The 14,701-nt window shown below is 42.2% G+C and overlaps 1 non-coding gene across 1 annotated transcript; it reads left to right on the top strand.

Annotated features, from left to right (window-relative positions):
• Nucleotides 1-11,935: 11,935 nt before the first annotated feature.
• On the top strand, nt 11,936-12,042 carry LOC131247618 (small nucleolar RNA R71). The gene has a single exon (XR_009171895.1). It is a non-coding gene; the product is annotated as a small nucleolar RNA R71 (small nucleolar RNA).
• Nucleotides 12,043-14,701: the final 2,659 nt, after the last annotated feature.

The raw sequence follows: 14,701 nt of genomic DNA, 5'->3' as shown, positions 1-14,701 counted from the left end.
AATACTTCAAATCCTGAAAATTGTTACCAAACAAGTGATATACATGGGGTCCAAAAATAGGGCCCATTTAATGGCTAATCAATGGGGGGAGAGACCAGCATACTTGGTCCTGAATTCATATGAAATGTGCCACATGTATGTACATGATAAGTAAATACATAGACCATCATAAGAGTAGACTTCACGCACAGAAGGCTCAGAACATCTTCACATACCCACGAAACAAAAGTGCCAATAAAAGTAAGAAAATAAAAAAGAAGACCGGCTGCAAAAGGGGAAAATAAGGAGTGTTTAGTTCTCATATGTGTTGTGCATGGTGAAATTGAACTGGTCTATCATATGGGAAGTATGACCAACCACAAGAGAAGCATCTCAAAGTTGAAGGAACTGGAGGGCTAGGATAGGCCTCTGTCTTATGCTGATAGATCACAGAGCTCGAAAGGCGGGGCAAGTGATTCTCCCGATGAAGAGATGAGTTTCGAGCCGACCCAAACTGAGTTGCCTAAGGACAAAGCTCAGTGGGAGGAGAGTCCTCTTGTCAAGTACGTCTACAAATGCGCATAGAACCCTTAAGGCAAGGAGCTTGGACCACGAGCTCCCCAACCTCCTAAGCTAATCAGATCAGCCACGGCCAGAGGCGGAATGAAAAATTCTGAGAGAACTTCGCCTCAGACCTAGAAAGTAAAGATTTAGAATGATCATATTTGAAGATTGGGCCGATTGATGCGGGCACAGTGATATTTTCGGGAGAAGAGATTCCTATGCAAATAAGGACACTCTAGCATATCCTGCGAAGATACGCAGGTCTCAAAACTACCCAAGATCCCTATAAGCAAAGCCACTGCAATTGAAGGAAGATAACCAAGTAAACCCAAGTTCAAGCCTTTAATTCGAGTCTACCAATCTAACTTAGGCATCAGAGGGTCCATGGCTATCATTGGCTCCTCCTATTGTCTACACCTTCGTATTTTTGCAGGTCCATCGTGGGTGCACCTCCACAATCGATCACATCTATTCGATCGGATTCCAACGATAATAATTTGTATATAATGTTAATGGCCTTGGACATTTTTGTCATCATAGAGTCTTTATAGCATTCCTTAAGAGAGGTTAAATTCATTATAAAATTGTAGACCTATGGCAGGGAACTGTTAACATTTTACTGCACAAGGGATGACTTAGATTCAAACCACTTTCTTTACTTCTTTTAATAAGAGAAGCACTCATCGTCTTTTCCACTTTGGCGCATGCAGCTAGGCCATAGAGGAGACCAAAGTTTTGTATCGGGCCAAAAGCTGGTCCTAAGAGATTTCACGGGGTGCTACATCACATGGACCATTCAGATTTTTGTGCCCATGACATGTGTGCTGCTCACGTAAGAAGTTGCGTACGAGTGCTGACCTAAGAAAGTGCGCAAGAGTAGATAAATAAGATTGAAAAGAACAAAAAAGGCCCGGTAGAAACCTTATTTTTCCAATAAATCAATTCCATCTCACAAGTATCACTTGAGCCTAGACTAACATGAAATTTTAACAATTTATTTGATAAAATAAAGCTGTGTATATCATGTAGGCCTATGGTTTTTATAATTTTATTGGTTGCATATATATATATATATATATATATATATATATATATCATATATATATATATATATATATATATATATATATATATATATATATATATATATGGGGTCATGCTCACCTGCACACCTCCCATGAGGTTGAGCTGTGTGGGCCCCACCATGATGTATGTCGAACATCTACCCCATCAGTCAAATGCACCATTCCATGATGGGCCTATGGCTTAAAAATCAAGTCAATCCGTACTTGTGTGGGCCACACCACATACAAAAGTTGAGAGGGGTTACCCTCCATTAAAACATTCATAATCATTTGTTGGGCCGACCGAGATGTGGTTCATAAATCCAGACCATCCATTATGTGTGTCCCACTTGGATGAGGGGTTAGACCAAGTTTTAGATGCATCCAAATTTTAGGTGGGCCCCACCATGTGCTTTTATATGTTTTAGGCATGTCTTCACATTATTTTAGATGGTATGGCCCACCTGAGTTCCATAGACGGCTGATTTTTGGGATATCCCATAATTTAAAGGAGACCCATGAAATAATGCACGGTGTTGATGTTTGACATACATCATGGTGGGGCCCACACATCTCGACCTCATGGGAAGTTCCCATGAGCTCGACCGCATAGAACCTTAATTTTCACACACGCGCGCGCACACACACATATATAAATTCTTTACAGGCATATGTGATACCTTCCATATATTTTAGGACCTGTTTGTATATCACCAAATAAGTTACTTTTTATACTTATGACTGCAGAGAGATAACGTATGTAAAATAAGTCAGTGTAGTTTATGATCAATTATAAGTAACCTTTTTATTTATAGTACATTACATCAACTTTATATGTATAAGCCAAGATAAGCTACTAAGCATGTGCAACTTATTTTAAGTAACTTATGATCTAAAGGCTCCCTTAGTGGCGGATATAGATAAATTCTTTCCGTATATAGGTGATATATCTATTTATATAATTCAGTTATATTATTTTTTATGTGTGCCTGTTCCTTTATTCAAATTTCTTCTTGTATTCGTAATGTTGTAATTAGAGGTGTATGTGAACCGAGCTAGCTCAGTTAGCTCACTTGACTCGACTCGACTCGAAAAAGTTCGATTCGACTCGGTTTGAAGCTGAGTTCAAGCTGATTTTTTGAGCTCGAAAATGAGCTTGAGCTGGCCCAGCTCGACTCGACTTGGATCGAACCTAGCTCGAATCGAACTCGGATCGTACTAGTTCGGTGACTCGGTTACTTTGATACTGATGTTTCTCACCAAGTGTTTCATGCAATGACTCAAAGAAGTGTGGCGGGTGGCAAGACAGGTATGTATATGAAACCAACACCCTTTTTTTTTTTCTTGAATTTTATGTTGCTTAAAATGTGTTTGATAAAATACCTGTAAAACCATTGTTGCTGTCTCAAATATAGTGAGATTTTGAAGGTGCAGTCCAGGTGTTTGTGAAAATGCCGTAATGAGGAACTCGGCTCGAACTCGCCTAAGCTGCTGACCGAACCCAGCCGAGCTAGTCGGTCAGGCTCAAGGACTGAGCTGAGCCTAGTTCGAGCTGAGGTCAGCTAGTGGCAGTGCCGAGTTAAGCTGAGGCCAGCTCGACTCGGTTCGACTTGATGTACACCCCTAGTTGTAACGTATCTCCATTTGTCATCGTCAGTTGTTGTGGTCCTTGTAATTACCAATACCTATTGCTCAATCGTCACCATCGACAAAACTCACCAATCCCAAACCTACTCTGGTTGGCATTGTCCACAGACCTAAGCCCATTGTTTCCATCACCGTCCACACCCTATCATTGTCAAGGACCACATATGTGGCACAAAGCCAAGGTGCGAGACGAAGGGGGGAGTAAGTGAGCCACAAGTTGTTGGACATTAGTTATAGGGGTGGGGACTGAGTGAGCCATGGGTCGTTGGACATCGATTATTTCATCATCTTTTTTCTCCTCATACATGATGACCCTAACCATCCAACTGCGAGCTATTGGGAATCTGGATATGCATTAAATTAAATGTTATCTATGATTATGTGACTCGATTGTTCACACCCCAAGTGCAGGGTTGTGATGTAGTAATAAACTCGATAAGACCGAGGTCGAATCCACAGGGACTGATACCTGTACGTTATCTGAAACCAAGTAGAACTAGAACTAGACTAAGATGTGATCTAAACCAAATAGGATTTAAGAAATAATTGTGGAATAATTATCTAAAAGTTTAAGGAATTCAGAGGAAGGAAACTAGGGATTCAGAGGATCCACTTGTAGAGATCAGGGAGATCTTATGCTTGCGGCAAGGATTATAGAATTCAAACTGAACTTACTTGATCTGATTTTTTAAGAGAAGAAAAGTATATGAATTAGAATGGATTCCATCATCTAACCATGCCCAGGAGACAAAGCAAATAACGGAATTAAACTAATTACCAACTAATCAACAATGTATGAAGATCAGGAAGGGTACCGTCATCCTACCATGCCCAGGAGACGATGGTGAACAACAGGGCTTCCTGACTTCATAAACCTAAAAAGGGGAGGAAATACTCAAAGCCATTGCAGGTTTATTGTAATTTCAGTCACAACACACCATTATAGACTAATAAAAATATTCCTTGCAATAATCAACTAAACCACAGTAAGTTCAGAAATTTAATTCACTTCCATAGAATAAACTCTCCCATCTCGCTACAGGCTTCACCTCTTAGCCCTGGCTAAGAGGTTTAGCCACACATGGATGGCTAGCGCTCTTAACAATAAAAACAAAATAAAACAAAAAAAAAAATAAAATCAGAAGAGAAAATGAACTCTCTATTGCCTTCTTCTCTCTCCCTTGCAATTGTCCAAGCAAAAACCGAGCATCCACGCTGCCAGCTCTCACGTCCTCCGTTTCCCTTTCTTCCTCACAAGCCAAAAACGGGAGCGAGCAGCAGCAGCAGCCCCGTTTTCTCTTCACCTTCTTCTTCCCGTCCTTTTGTTTTTTCCTCCTCTTTCTCTCCTCCGTTTCCTTCCTTTAATAGCGGCAAGGCCGGTAGAAGGGAGTCCCGGCTGGAGTCGGTGAGTGCAGGAGAATCCTTTCACAGCAAGGAATCGGCAAGAGAAGCGCGGGTCAGCTTACGCAGCCAGTAATCAGAGACTTCGTGCGGCCCGCTGTTCACTTTCTGATCAATTCTGCCAGCGTGGAAGTGGATGCATCTTCCCTCTCTATCATTTAGACGGTTCAGATCATCGAGAAGATTGATGACCGTGGCCCACAACTCCCCCGAATCTCCGGATTTCCCGGACGCACGTAAAGCGTACGCAGAGGCGCTGACGTGTTCGGTGGGCCCCACAGAGGTGTTTTTGAAGAAATTCACCCCGTCCATTGGGTTCAGGACGAAATTTCGGTCAAGAATGGGTAGTTTTGAACGTCCATTGACGCGGAATTAGAGAAGAAATCATCCAAACATCAATTTGAACGTTGCAGGGCAGTCCACTTATGGCCTCTGTATCGTGCACGTGTGCTTGCATGAGTCCAAAAGTTTAGCATGGGTTTGAAGAAATCATGGCCCTCTACAAGATGGCTGGCTTGGATCATCCGAAAAATTACGCTGTGGGGCCCACTACCATCCGCAAAACGGACGTCGTCCGTCCGTTACGCAGTGCGAAACGGCATCTGCCGTGTTTGGGAAGGACCGCGACCCGCGTCTGTTGGCTCGGTGCGGCTCGGGTCTACGTGTGCTGTGCACACACACATCACATACGGGCCCCACCTTGATGTATCAGCAAAATCTAATCCATCCATTCGTTTTGCCATCTCATTTAGACCGTCTAGACCAACTTTGAAGCATATCCAGATATCAGGCGGGTCCCACATAACGATTAAAGGGGCTGATCTATGCATTGGACCACTTCCAGAGGGATCCAATGGATGAAATTTCACGTGTACGGTTCATTTATGGTCCTCAGGCCACGTATGGAGTTTCGAACTGATCGGGTGGTGAGAACCCTGTGATCTTGCATTATGGACACTTTTCAGACCACTTGAGCTTCAATTCCTTGATTTTCTTGGGTCCCTGATGCGTAATTCCTTCTTTCTTGGTCTTCTAGAGTCCGTGCCTTGCCTTGGTGCTTCTGGAGCGTCGAATCCATGCATTTTACCACCCTTTTTCAGTCCAGGCTCTTAAACACACCCTGCATTACAAACACGATTAAATTAGTCCGATAAACAGTATCATGTGTGTAAATCTATGCAACAACTGTTCGATATGCAATATTTGACCCTCAACACAACTGTAACACTTGCTAGTCCCGAGCAAGGTATGCGAAAAATAAGTTGAGAAATACAGGACACTTTTTATGAACTCAAGGGATTTATGAAGAACAATTCAGATACTCGAATTCTAAGATTCATGAATGTTGGCATTACTTTCTCTTCTAGACTTAATCACACGGTAACTTCGTAATTAAGTTCAAAATATTAGTCCATCAATTAGAACAATTCTAAACATTAAATTCCATAGATGCATAGTCTAATCTTGAAACATTAAAATTCACTTCTCTATTTAAGGATATCATTGGTAACCAATAGGAGAATTCACGATAACCAGAACTTGTCTCACACATTATCTTTTTATTCTTCTAGTTTTTTGACTTTTCCATTGAAAGTAATGTCAAGAAGGGGAATCAAATCCTTACCTATAGGGAGCAAACCTAAGGTAAAGACTGTACACCCAACTTGTTCACATATCATTCATGGGGAATTAAATCTACACCTATAGGGAGCAAACCTATGGTGTAGACCATTCGCCTAATCCTTTCAATTTTCCAAGTTGGTTCCTTTCATGTTTAGTGATTACTAAGTTAATCCTTTAATATCGAACTGAAACCTTAATATGCAAGCGAGATGTGTCCTGCGGATTTATGACTCAATCAATGTTTACAAATTCTAATAATGGATTAACAATTCAAACTTAGCTCTGAAATTTGATAGATGACTGAATCCAAGAGTCATAAAGTACCAACATCACGCATCTTGTAGTTCTAAATCCAAGATGGCCGTTAAAATCGCTTCGAATTCATATGAAATTCTAGAAAAATTTTTTTTTATAAAAATTTTCACAATCTCTGCTCATGACTAGGAACATACTGATTAGGAAGCCTAATCTCCCACCCCCAACCTAAAATCTACATTGTCCTCAATGTAAAAGAAATAAGCATGCAATGCACATGGGACAAAATGAGTAAATGAGAAGTAATGGGAAGATAGTACCTGGATGATGCATAGAGAGACACTTTTCAAGAGATCACAGCTTGGGCACCGATCAACACGAGAGAAAAGGCAACAAAATTGACACAAAATAAAATCCTACCTATACCACTTTCGTAGGTGCTTTCGATTGCATTTAGCGTATGCAACAAGCCTTTAAACCCCTAGGTTACCCCTAGTGGACGAGTTGTAGTCTCGTGAGGGTTTGCAGTAATGTTACCCACAAACATTGAACTAACTAATGATAAAAGTGAAATGGAATGAAAATTTGGGTTGCGTCCTAGGAGCGCTAAGTTTAACGTCTTCAACTAGACAAGAATGGACCATGAATTAATCAATCTTGATAACCTGGGTCCACCTCCATCGGACTAGGAGATCAATCCTGGTACACAAGATCAATCGGAGGCATGGACATGTCCTCTGAATCAAATTTCTCGACAAATGGTTTCAATCGATGGCCATTGACTTTAAACTCCTTGCCATTGTCGGGATCTCTTATCTTAACGGCCCCATGAGGAAAAACAGTAACAACAATGTAAGGGCCGGTCCAACGAGATCGAAGCTTACCCGGAAAGAGATGTAATCGAGAATTGTACAAAAGGACCTTCTGACCAGGCGTGAATGATTTTCGCAAAATGTGTTGGTCATGGAATGCTTTCATCTTGTCCTTGTAAATTCTCGCATTATCGTACGCATCGTTCCGGATTTCTTCAAGTTCATTTAATTGAAGTTTGCGTAGCGAGCCAGCGTTGTCCAGATTGAAATTAAGATTTTTGATTGCCCAGTACGCTTTACGTTCCAGCTCCACTGGCAAGTGACAAGCTTTCCCATAGACAAGTCTAAAGGGGGACATTCCAATAGGGGTTTTAAAGGTAGTGCGGTATGCCCATAAGGCATCGGTCAATCGGATTGACCAATCCTTACGATCAGGGTTAACCGTTTTCTCCAAAATGTGTTTGATCTCCTTATTGGAAATCTCAGCTTGTCCACTTGTCTGTGGATGGTATGGGGTGCTCACCTTATGAGAGATACCGTATTTCTTCATTAAGCTCTCGAATGGTCTATTACAAAAGTGTGAGCCTCCATCACTAATGATGGCTCGAGGTGTTCCGAATCGAGAAAGGATGTTCTCTTTCAGGAATTTAATGACCGTGCGATGGTCATTCTTTCGACACGGAATCGCTTCAACCCATTTAGTGACATAATCCACGGCGAACAAAATATACAGATTTCCAAACGATTGGGGGAATGGTCCCATGAAATCGATGCCCCAGCAATCAAATGCTTCAATGATAAGGATGGGATTCAAAGGCATCATATTTCAACGGGACAATGCTCCCAATTTCTGACAACGCTCACAAGCTTTGCAAAACTCATGAGTGTCCCTGAACATAGTGGGCCAGTAAAAGCCACATTGCAGAATCTTGGCCGTGGTCTTTTTAGCAGAAAAGTGACCACCACAAGCCTGAGAATGACAGAAGATAACATTCAGATGCTCATCGTCTGTACACATCTCCTTAGAATTTGGTCCGGGCAATATTTAAATAAGTAAGGATCATCCCGGAAAAGTTGCGCACCTCGGTGAAGAATTTCTTCTTATCTTGCGCCGTCCACTTATGTCGGTATGGCACTGTAGCAAGATAATTAGCAATATCGGCGAACCAAGGTGAATGGGAGACTACAAACAGTTGTTCATCAGGGAACATATCATTGATATGGGTCGCCTCAAGGGAATCAGAGGTATTAAGGCGAGAAAGGTGATCGGCCACTACATTCTCTACTCCTTTTTTATCTTTAATTTTCAAATCAAATTCTTGGAGTAGAAGGATCCATCGTATCAAGCGGGGCTTAGAATCATTCTTAGAGAGAAGATACTTCAGTGCCGCATGATCTGTATAGATAATGATCTTGGATCCGATCAAGTAGGACCTAAATTTGTCCAAGGCGAACACTACAGCTAAGAGTTCCTTTTCCGTAGTCGAGTAGTTCACTTGGGCAGGATTTAGAGTCCTACTCGCGTAATGAATGACGTAGGGCTTCTTATCTTTTCTCTGGCCTAGGACCGCCCCAAGAGCATAATCAGAAGCGTCGCACATAAGCTCAAAAGGAAGGCTCCAGTCGGGTGGCTGCATGATAGGTGCAGTGGTTAACGTGCCTTTAAGCTTGGTGAAAGCTTCCTGGCACTGCTCAGTCCACTCGTACGGAACATCCTTTTGAAGAAGATTACATAAAGGACGAGAAAGAAGACTAAAGTCCTTTATGAATCGCCTGTAAAATCCCGCGTGTCCTAAGAAGGATCGCACGTCTCTGATGTTCTTGGGTGGAGGTAGGTTAGAGATAAGATCGATTTTTGCCTTATCTACCTCGATTCCCTTGGACGAGATGATATGCCCAAGGACAATTCCCTTCTGAACCATGAAATGGCACTTCTCCCAATTAAGTACCAAGTTCTTTTCTTCACATCTTTTCAGCACACATTTAAGACTTTCCAAGCACTTGCTGAAAGATGGACCGTAAACAGAGAAATCGTCCATGAAGACCTCTAGATATTGCCCTACCATATCAGAAAATATACTAAGCATACATCGCTGAAAGGTGGCAGGGGCATTACATAGTCCGAATGGCATCCTTCGATAGGCAAAGGTGCCGTAGGGACATGTAAATGTGGTCTTTTCCTGGTCTTCAGGGGCTATCTCTATCTGGTTGTAGCCCGAATACCCGTCAAGGAAACTGTAATAGGAATGACCAGCTAACCTTTCCAGGATCTGATCAATGAATGGTAAAGGAAAGTGGTCTTTCCTCGTGACGGTATTCAACTTCCTGTAGTCAATGCACATTCTCCAACCAGTAGTGATTCTAGTTGGCACGAGTTCATTATTAGCATTGGCTACGATGGTGATTCCAGACTTCTTAGGGACCACTTGAGTTAGACTCACCCATTGACTATCAGATATAGGGTATATAATACCCACATCTAATAGCTTAAGAACCTCGGCCTTAACCACTTCCTTCATATTTGGATTTAGTCTACGTTGTGGTTGCCGAGCGGTTTTTGCATTATCCTCAAGATATATGTGGTGAGTACAAATCGAGGGATCGATTCCTTTGAGGTCCGCTATCGTCCATCCCAGGGCTCCTTTATGCTCAATGAGAGTAGATATAAGCATACTCTCCTGTTCTTTCTCCAGGTGGGCAGAGATCACCACCGGGTATGTCTCATCTTGACCCAAATATGCATATTTCAAATCAGAGGGCAAAGGTTTTAGGTCAAGCTTCGGTGGCTTGAGGTTAGACGGTAGAGGCACTACATCAGTTTGTGGTAATTCTTCAAATTGTGGCCTCCATCGGTTAACTTCAAGTACCGGTGTAGTATCAAGCAAGGCGCATGTCTCCCTAATCATGTCATCATCAAAATCATGGGAGTGGGCCAGGCACGTCTCTAGATGGTCGGAGGATAAGGTCAGAGGTGTCGTATCTTCCACGAAAGAGTCAATCATGTTAATGTCGTGGAAATCGTCATCATCCTCTGAGTTGCTGCCGTTATTGAAAAAATGTTTGACTCCAATGTCAAATTTCCAAAAGACATAGTCATGATACCATTCCTACAATTGATAATTGCATTTGACGTGGCAAGGAATGGGCGACCAAGAATGACGGGAATCTGAGTGCTCATGTTATTGATGGGTTCGGTGTCCAGGATGATAAAGTCTACAGGGTAGTAAAATCTATCAACTTGGACCAACACATCCTCAATTATCCCTCTTGGTACACGAACAGAGTGATCAGCAAGTTGTAGTGTGGTTAGGGTGGGTTTTAATTCACCCAAACCTAACTGTTTGTATACCGAGTAGGGAATCAGATTGACGCTCGCTCCTAAGTCAAGAAGTGCGTGATCAATTCGATGGTTCCCGATTACACATGATATGGTTGGGCTACCGGGATCTTTGAATTTCTGTGGCACGTCTTGTTCAGGATGGCACTCACTTTCTCAGTCAAGAAGATTTTCTTTTGAATAATTTTCCGTCGCTTGGTCGTGCATAAGTCTTTTAGGAATTTGGCATATGAAGGTATCTGTTTAACGACATCAAGTAGAGGAATGTTGACTTTCACCTGTTTCAACACCTCTAGGATATCCTGAGAGTTAGAGAGAGGTTTTGGTGAAACCAACCGTTGGGCGGAATGGAGCAACTGGCTTCTCTAGAAGTTCCGGTTCTACTTTTTGTGGGGCATCACCGGATCCATCATTGTTGTCCTCTTTTGGTTCTTGAGGCTTTTCGGGCCTAACCAGGAAGAGTTTTATCAATGATCTTCCCACTCCTAAGAGTGGTGATGGATTTAGCATGTCCCATCTGATTTGAAGAGCTGGGATCATTATTCTCGTACTGCGGTTTAGGATTGGGGAGAGGTTGTGCAGGAAGCATCCCCTTTTCTATAACCGTCATACGAGAATCTATTTTTTGCATGAAATCTGTGATTCCCCGCATTGCCTGAGCCAGCTCTTGTATGGGATTTTGAACCGGTTCCTCTTGAGGTTTCACTTGATTTAGATTTTGATTGAAGAAACCTGGAGGAGTCGCCGTTTGTCCATTCCTCCAACTAAAGTTTGGATGATTTTTCCAGCCAGGATTTTATGTGTTGGAGTTAGGTCCAGTAAAAGGTCTTTGATAGTTATTTACGGCATTGGCTTGTTCATTCAACACTCCTCGAAAGGCAGGTATTGTAGGACAGTTTTCAGTTGTGTGAATGTTGCAATCACAGATGCCGCAAACAATTTCATTGACCTTATCCTTCTTTCCTTCCATGGCCTCAACTTTCCTTATGAGCGTAGTCACTTTACACTTGAGATCATCCTCTTCTTTCAAGAGATATAATCCACCCTTCTCCTTTAATTGAGTTGGCCTAGACGTGGTGTTCGACTTTGGGTAATAGTCCCAAGATTGTGTCTTTTCAGCCAAACTATCGAGGTAGTCCCATACCTCGTCGATATCTTTATTAATGAACTCTCCATTACACATTGTCTCGACCATTTGGCGCATGGAAGATGTCAGTCCATCATAGAAAAAATTTGTAATGCGCCACATTTCAAATCCGTGTTGTGGGCATGAACTGACCAAATCTTTGAACCTTTCCCAACATTGAAAGAATGTTTCATCTTCCTTTTGGGCAAAGTTCATGATCGCTTTTCTGAGGGTAATCGTTTTATGATGTGGGAAAATTTTTTTTATGAATTCCCTCTGCATATCGTTCCATGTGCCAATGGATCTAGGACGCAGTGAATGTAACCACGTCTTAGCTTTCTCTTTTAAGGAAAAAGGAAAGAGTTTCAGCCTAATTGTATCCTCAGATACATTAGGAAAACATAATGTAGCTATTATCTCATCGAACTCTTTCAAATGTAAATATGGACTTTCAGATTCAAGTCCATGGAATTTGGGAAGGAGTTGGATAACTCCTGGCTTGATGTCCATTTGTCCTGTGTTTTCAGGAAAAATCATGCATGAGGGCGTACTCACTCCCGCCGGTTCGTTTTCTCTTCTGATTTATTTATTTATTTATTTATTTTTTTAGACTAATAAAAATATTCCTTGCAATAATCAACTAAACCACAGTAAGTTCAGAAATTTAATTCACTTCCATAGAATAAACTCTCCCATCTCGCTACAGGCTTCACCTCTTAGCCCTGGCTAAGAGGTTTAGCCACACATGGATGGCTAGCGCTCTTAATAATAAAAACAAAATAAAACAAAAAAAAATAAAATAAATCAGAAGAGAAAAAGAACTATCTATTGCCTTCTTCTCTCTCCCTTGCAATTGTCCAAGCAAAAACCGAGCATCCACGCTGCCAGCTCTCACGTCCTCCGTTTCCCTTTCTTCCTCACAAGCCAAAAACGGGAGCGAGCAGCAGCAGCAGCAGCAGCCCCGTTTTCTCTTCACCTTCTTCTTCCCGTCCTTTTGTTTTTTCCTCCTCTTTCTCTCCTCCGTTTCCTTCCTTTAATAGCGGCAAGGCCGGTGGAAGGGAGTCCCGGCTGGAGTCGGTGCGTGCAGGAGAATCCTTTCACAGCAAGGAATTGGCAAGAGAAGCGCGGGTCAGCTTATGCAGCCAGTAATCAGAGACTTCGTGCGGCCCGCTGTTCACTTTCTGATCAATTCTGCCAGCGTGGAAGTGGATGCATCTTCCCTCTCTATCATTTAGACGGTTCAGATCATCGAGAAGATTGATGACCGTGGCCCACAACTCCCCCGAATCTCCGGATTTCCCGGACGCACGTAAAGCGTACGCAGAGGCGCTGACGTGTTCGGTGGGCCCCACAGAGGTGTTTTTGAAGAAATCCACCCCGTCCATTGGGTTCAGGACGAAATTTCGGTCAAGAATGGGTAGTTTTGAACGTCCATTGACGCGGAATTAGAGAAGAAATCATCCAAACATTAATTTGAACGTTGCAGGGCAGTCCACTTATGGCCTCTGTATCGTGCACGTGTGCTTGCATGGGTCCAAAAGTTTAGCATGGGTTTGAAGAAATCATGGCCCTCTACAAGATGGCTGGCTTGGATCATCCGAAAAATTACGTTGTGGGGCCCACTACCATCCGCAAAACGGACGTCGTCCGTCCGTTACGCAGTGCGAAACGGCATCTGCCGTGTTTGGGAAGGAGTCTGTTGGCTCGGTGCGGCTCGGGTCTACGTGTGCTGTGCACACACACATCACATACGGGCCCCACCTTGATGTATCAGCAAAATCTAATCCATCCATTCGTTTTGCCATCTCATTTAGACCGTCTAGACCAACTTTGAAGCATATCCAGATATCAGGCGGGTCCCACATAACGATTAAAGGGGCTGATCTATGCATTGGACCACTTCCAAAGGGATCCAATGGATGAAATTTCACGTGTACGGTTCATTTATGGTCCTCAGGCCACGTATGGAGTTTCGAACTGATCGGGTGGTGAGAACCCTGTGATCTTGCATTATGGACACTTTTCAGACCACTTGAGCTTCAATTCCTTGATTTTCTTGGGTCCCTGATGCGTAATTCCTTCGTTCTTGGTCTTCTAGAGTCCGTGCCTTGCCTTGGTGCTTCTGGAGCGTCGAATCCATGCATTTTACCACCCTTTTTCAGTCCAGGCTCTTAAACACACCCTGCATTACAAACACGATTAAATTAGTCCGATAAACAGTATCATGTGTGTAAATCTATGCAACAACTGGGTCTGATATGCAATATTTGACCCTCAACATCGATCACGTTGTAACAAACATGAGATCTATGTTTATGGCAAGCAAATGATCATATGGACTCTTGAAATGGATGGTTAGAATTTAAACCGTTCACAGACCAGCTACGTCAGCCAACATCACTATTGGGATGTGATCCATCTACATAATTGTTGCTGCTTTAGTTTGGTTTTCGATAGTTGGAATGTAGGCATGTCAGAATTAAATTTGTTACTTAATTCAAACCGAATAACTATGACTCTAAGCATCAAGATAGGCAGACACGTAGTGTATTGACTGAGATATGATTAGATCGGCCACCTATTCAACTACTTGTTCAATGTATAAATATGATCAAGCGATATTTATAGGGTAGGGTTCATCTTTTGATGATGTGTTATACATTTATATTCTGTATAAAAGGACTTTTCAGTACAAATAAAGTAAGATGGGAATGAGATTCTTATCATTGATCATGAGGAACAACTGCAAAACACCTTTCTAAGTAAGGAACTGAATCGAGCATGCATGCGTAGGCTCAAATTATAACTAAGATTATCAGCTTTTTGATTAATGCTATGAATTACATTACGGAATGTAAATATTAAGCAAAAAGTAAAGGATTATACTATAAAA

This window comes from Magnolia sinica, chromosome 5 (genome assembly GCF_029962835.1).
Source record: "Magnolia sinica isolate HGM2019 chromosome 5, MsV1, whole genome shotgun sequence".
Classification (NCBI taxonomy): Eukaryota; Viridiplantae; Streptophyta; class Magnoliopsida; order Magnoliales; family Magnoliaceae; genus Magnolia; species Magnolia sinica.
This window is presented reverse-complemented; position numbering and strand designations above follow the sequence as displayed.